Source organism: Anarrhichthys ocellatus, unplaced genomic scaffold (assembly GCF_004355925.1).
Source record: "Anarrhichthys ocellatus isolate YVR2014 unplaced genomic scaffold, GSC_Weel_1.0 scaffold26, whole genome shotgun sequence".
NCBI classification, from domain to species: Eukaryota; Metazoa; Chordata; class Actinopteri; order Perciformes; family Anarhichadidae; genus Anarrhichthys; species Anarrhichthys ocellatus.
In genome coordinates, this window is record NW_022280056.1 from 901739 (window position 1) to 908329 (window position 6591).

A 6591-nucleotide genomic window follows, 5' to 3' on the forward strand; every position below is an offset into this window, starting at 1 on the left:
CCATTTAGAATCCTTTTTTTGATCAGATACCTTCAGTGGAGGAAGACTCCTCATCCTCCTCTCTGTAACATCACCAGCCAGCACAGTCAGCGCATCTGGCAGAAAACCCCTGCAGCAAACTCAGCCAGGTCAGTCCAGTCTCTTGCACAGGCTCTTTGGGGGGTTTCCCAACTCCTTGCCTTTAGCCTGAGGCAGTTTGGACAGGCCCCGTATGCAGGATGTGTTAAGGTCAGGAACCTCAAAGTCATCTGGTGAACCCTAGTGGCAGGACATAGTGGCTCAGGTTTTAAGAAGAGTCTTCCACAATCTGCTACTTCTGAGGTCAAGGGGGGCTACTGTGTGGAGGAGAGGGCATGGAGCATCCAACTGCTTCCTGGCATGGCTGGGTCTGAGGTGGCGAGCTCTTTCTGAGAACTCTCACAATCGGTTGTCCAGCGGTTTTTACAACATGATTTTTGAGCACTGGGTGTTCTGTGTGATGGGCTAAGGAGAGAGGCTTGCATTGTTGAATTGCATCCAAGAAGAGCAGTTGGTGAGGCAGTATTGAGCGCCCTAAAAATGATGGAATAGCCACAAAGAGCATCTGAAGGGAGCTGAACATAAAGTCTCAATTTACCTTTTATCCTGGAATTTTAAGAATTTCTATAATTTGTCTATTCTTTTGCATTTGGTACCCCTATTTGTTACATTTATTTTAGCGTTAACATTTTTTTTATCAAAAGGAGTCGCTCCTCGCAATGAGCTCACAGGGATTTTTCACCCTACTCTGCATTTCGTCTCAGCTCAACAGGAGAATGAATATTACATTTACATTTGCCAGGTGGCCAAAAACACACTCCAAATGAATGACATTTTATACATAACCTCATAATTGACCCTTTCTTTCTGGCATTCTGAGCATTTCTTTAATTTATTTCATCTGAAAAGTATAACGGATGTTTATTGCCATTTTGGGGGCAGAGGAAACAAGTGAATAATACATTGCATTTCAAATTTATATGGCAAATGTGACTTGCAGTTACTTGAACTGAATTTATTTACTGAACTTTACAGAAGGTGCTCTTGTCCTTGATTTATTTGATTTGTTTGGTGGACTTCTTGGAGCAATTAGCTAGAGATCTCTAAATGTCTCTGATTCTCTTACTGGATGTATGTTTTGGTCTCAGTGCTGAATATTTGGGTGCTGCAAATGTTTGTATGCTGGGAGAGAGGGGTCTGACTCACTAGAGTCTGGTGGGGGTTGGTGAAGCTGATCCGAGTAATATTTTTAGATGTAGACTTTGTTCTGTCTTTCTTTATTATATTTTATTTTTTACTTCATATTTACTGTTCCATCCTTTCTTGCGGTGTATCTCTAACGTTAGTAATGTCTCATCACATCCTGTCTCTTGGCGCTACAGGAGCCACGGAGCCACGGAGCCAGGAGACTAATCTAATCATTTAGGGCCTACTCTTGAGTAGTAAATAATTTTCTTGGCATATCACAAGGTTTGCGAGTGGGTATGTGTGTGTGTGTGTGTGTGTGTGTGTGTGTGTGTGTGTGTGTGTGTTTGTGTCTGTCTCTCTGTGTAAGTGAGTGCATTTACAAGTGTTGTGTAATTCTCCTCACCCCTTCCAGTGTTTTTCCCCACAGTCCTCCACATCCCCCGAGGACAGCAACAGCCCTAGACCAATTCTTGTTATTTTGTATCTTGTTCTACAGTAACACACTATGGTCTATATTTCACGTCACTCTGACTAAACTGCTCCGCTGTTGAGATGTCCACTTTAAAGCTTGATGCACTCCTTGTGTATATGGATTTGGCTGCTATGCCAGCAAAGCACTTTGCCTTGTGAAAGGAATTAAACCCCAGAGGTTTTTCTCAGATAGATTAAATAGGGTGGGGAGCTGAGAAGGCTTGGTTTATGGGAGGGGCACTACCCAAATATAGAGAACCTGCCAAATGCCAACGGGTGTGGGTGAGGAGGTCTGCCTTTTAGATGTGTGACTCCACAGGTGGGCGGGTGTTTGTGCATTATGAAGATTTCTATGCTGTGTGTAAACAAGTCCATATGCTGGTTCCTGTGTGTTTGTGTATGAGACATTAAATGGGGGCAAAGGAGATACAGTGGCAGAAGATTACGCAGAAAACATTTTGACATTAAATACATTACAATGCATTGTAGAGAGCCAGCATGAAAGGGAATGTCTGTTGAGTTTCAAAGGGACCAGGCAATAATATAATGGGAAAAATGTATGTTTATTGGGTTTAAAAATTGAACTAATTCATCTGTCTTTCAAATTTTTTCCAGTTCAGGGTGAGTGAAGCAACAAAGAGAAAGATTAAGCGACAAACAAAAGCACGTAATGTGCAGAAAAACCACATGAGGGGTTGAGGGGGATGACTAGGAATGGGAATTGCAAAAACAAAACACAGCACAGAGCTGAGTGAGAGCCGGAGGAAGGTTTTCTTTGCTACGTCTCACATGTTTGGTTACTCAGGCTAATGAGCAGCAATTAGACAGCAGCCAATTAACTCTGGCCATCAGACTGAGACCGAGGGAAATGGAAAGAGGAGGAGTGAGGAAGTGATGGAAGGGGAAAAGAGTTGAGGGAGAGAAGGAGGGAGGGGAGATAGATGGGTAAATGACCTGGGAATCACAGCCGCTGTTATCTGCCGGAGATGTTCATGTGTGCGTTTGCATGCAAATTAGAATTAGGTGTGTGTGTGTGTGTGTGTGTGTGTGTGTGTGTGTGTGTGTGTGTTCCAGCAGGGGGAGCTGTGTAGGCCCATGTCACTATAAGTGCTCTACATGACCATCTGGCTCTCACTGTCAGAGTGGATGCTGAACTTACGCTTAACTCTTTCACTACCAGCATCTCCTTCATATCCGTATGGAAAAAAACGCACAATTTTCTCACTGCAGCCAGCTAGAGACAAGCACACTTTTGGCCAGTATTATAACTGAATAACTGAATTCAGACCACAGAATCAGTGATATGAATGATTGATGACACATTGATGGAGACGCTGTGTGATGCTGCATCTTCTCTGGCAGCCAGTACGCTGACCAGATTGTGTATCTGCTTTAGGCTGTGGAGGGGAGAAAGCAAATGGTTAATTTCTCATTCTCTGACTGCTGATGCAGTGTTCCAGTTGAACCCCTTGGAGAGTCTCTCACTTTCTCTCTCACTCGCACACACTCACACATACACCTGCAAATGCACACTGTACTGTGGTGCTTGTCATTCTTCTGAGTAGCCCGCTGCCCTCTCTTTAATTAGGCTAATTGAAATGCGAGAATAACCATTTTCAGATTGTTCATTATTTTTTGGGCAGTTAAGAATGAGAAGCATGCTTAAAGGCCTATATTTAGAGGCCAAGAGAAGCGGTCTTGCCTCTCTCTTTGGCTGACCCTGTTACCTGGTGCAGATGAGTCTGCCCTGCAGGCTGGGGCCCGAGGGCTGTACCCTTGGCCTCGGCTGGTCTGCGGCATGGCCTAAAGTCTGCTTACTCACTGCACCCTGCTCTGCTCTTCTGACTCCTTGCACCTTTGGCATTCTAACCGCTGTATTGCCTCTGCATTTCCAGGGGGAACATAGCCCACCAGTGGCCTTAGTGTTATCTAAGCAAGAGAGTGAAGTGGGATTTTCCAGACATCCTTCAGATAAATTGTGTCAGACGGTTTGTGCTGAAGTGCTCTTGGCAGGTCTATAGGTGGTTGGGCGACTTTTCCTGTGTACTTAGCTACTCTGTTAACCCCCGAGCAGGCCCACTGTTGGCCCTTAGCTGTGACAGAAGCCTCCCCAGGGGCAGCTGGAGCTCATGGAGAGCAAAGGCAAAGAGACTGAGAGGATTTGAGGGAGAGAGAGAGATGCCAAAGTACATCTGGAGCAAGGAGCTGGAGAGTATACAGTATGTGTGTGACAACTGAGAAAATGTTCATACGTTTTGTGTCTCTCTGACAAGGAGGTTAGTCATTCTCTCAACACAGTCAAACACACAAAAACACACACACACACACACACACATACACACACACACACTCTTTTATACACACATACAGTCTCAAAAACGCAGACACACACATTCAGTCCTCGACTAGCCTGCACAGGGCAGATCACATGCTCATCATTAGCCCTGCAGAAACGGCCGCAGCAGTGTACAGTAATATTCACCTCGTAATGTGACTCCAAACATTTGTCACATGTACACATTATGCACATACAGAGTAATTTGCCTTCGAGGAGCTTTGTGATTTCCTCATTAACTTCTCGAAATGTAATGTGTCATTGAGCCAAGTTCTGTGGCTCTGTTAATTATGGCCCCATTTCAGCAGCTCTCTCCATGGCAACCTAAAGTTCTGCCTGTCACCACATGAGAGATGAGGGAATAAAGACATTTTCCCATTATGCTGCCACCCCTGCGTGCATATTTCTCCTCAAGACAGGCCTGCTGAGGGCTCTGCTGTTGATCTTTTAGCTCCCTCTGCTGGGCAATAGGATAACGTCAAGCCAGTCGTCTTCTGAACTAAGACGCAAAAAACAGTGACCTAAGTGAATGGTGACCATTGGCATTTGCGTAATGATCATAAACACTGATTTTATTTTTTAGTTGATTACCAATGAGGAAGTCTTATGCAATAAATAAGGCTAGGTTTAAGGGGTCAACACTCCTGCACTGAGAGTGGGTGTCCACATGTTGACCTTACTGAGAGCAATAGCTAAAACTGTTGAGCAGTTGGTATTTGAAAGCTTGGTGGCATCAAATTGAATATCATGAGACTATTAGCGTGCAAATGAGCCGTTTCCACTCATTATTGTTCTGACAAACACGCGTCTGGTAATGGGTGTGTGTTTACATTGCACCTACAGTATCAATGAGCTCAAACTAATGAATGTAAATGAGCAATTCAGAGATTGGTGAGATGCGACCAATTCACTCTGAAAAGTATGACGGCAAGAAGAAAAGTCAAAATGGATAGTAACAAAGTGTCCAATATAAAAGAAGTTAAATACTTGAGGATATTGTAAAAGTCTCCTTCTCTCAGTATTGCTTTTATCTGTTCTTTGTTCCCTTGTAAAACGACTATAGCATAAATACAACTTGCTCCCCTTCAGCTCTTCCTCTAATGTGACACAAAAAGACATTGAGCCCTGGACGCAGATCGAATTTCTGCACTACCAATCACAAGCCTCTGTGTTATGTCTAAAGTGGCCCACAGGTGAAGCTGCCAAATAAAATGTCTAGAGAGAGCTCATAACTTTCACATCATTTGTTTCTTATCATGTGTTGTTTACATCATTTCTACATTAAATCGAAGTATGAATAAGGGTCAGTTTTGTCATGAAGGCTCAACTCCCCAGCAAATACATTTTTGTCTGAAGATGATCAATCAGGATTGTCAGTGTGTTCACAGGTAATAACCTATTTCTTTTAAGGGTTCGGTGGACCAAAGCCAAGACAATATAGAGTCTACTCCGTAACAGAGCTGGCAGAACACTCCACTGCAGAGAACAAGCTCTCAGGTTATGGACTCGGTTCATCATTCCCCATAAATGAACTCCTCAGCTTGTTGAAAACAAGATGAAGGATGACAAAGTGACTTTTTCCTACTTGCCATGTCTACCACTGCCTGTGGCCTTTGTGCCACTTCTCTTGCTAAAGAGTATTTTTAGGTGTCATGAGGGGTTTTAGTCATCGGTGAACTTCTTTTTGATGGATTGTTTTGGGCGAAGCTGCCTGTTCTTTCCTCGCAGTGGCTTCTTTCCTCCTCATGGAGTGCTAAAATGAAACAGTGGAGCACCCAGGGAGATCAATAAAGAACGCAGTGTGTGTTCTTTTTATTTCACTTTTTAAAAGTGGCTCAAAAGTTGATAATGATATCTGATATTTAATTTATATTTTTTCTATAATAACAATGACAAATGAAGACAGAAATGTGAAAGGGGTTTCTTTTATGAATCTTTAAAGAATCATCACCCAAATCTGCAGCTCCCGCAGCTTTACAGCTTTAAGTTGTTTAGCTGTCTGGCAGCAGCTTCACTGTTTTGGTTCTCTCTCACCACTCTAACAGTGTCATTTCAGTAAGAATCTCTGAATACACCACACACTGGTCAGCCCAGAACTGCAGACAGACACAGTTACACAATTGTTGGCCAAAATTAGCGTGTATATGCAGGTTGTTTAAACTGATAGACACCTTTCTCCTTGCCAGTGGACAAGTATGCCTTTCTCTTTTTCCCTTGTGTCACATTCAGAAAATCAGTTATTGCAGGTTAGAGTACAATTTTAATTGCAGGACTTAACTAATAATGGAGTATTTTCATTTGTACTGCGATTAAAGCACTTGTTTTTCAGTATACTTTGTATTCTCCATCTTTTGGCGGTTTTCCAGCACAGAAGTGAAATGTTAGAGGCAGCAGAGAGACGAGTGTCAGAGCTTTTGTGAACAAAGATCAGTCTACATCTGCTACAAGCAAGAAATCTATCAGCAGGTGAGATAATTCCTTCCAGGGTGACATCATTATTTCCATTCCTCCTGTGGAAACAGACATTCCTGTCATACACACTCCTGACTGCTTGTATTTACTGCAAAACTCTGAGTGTG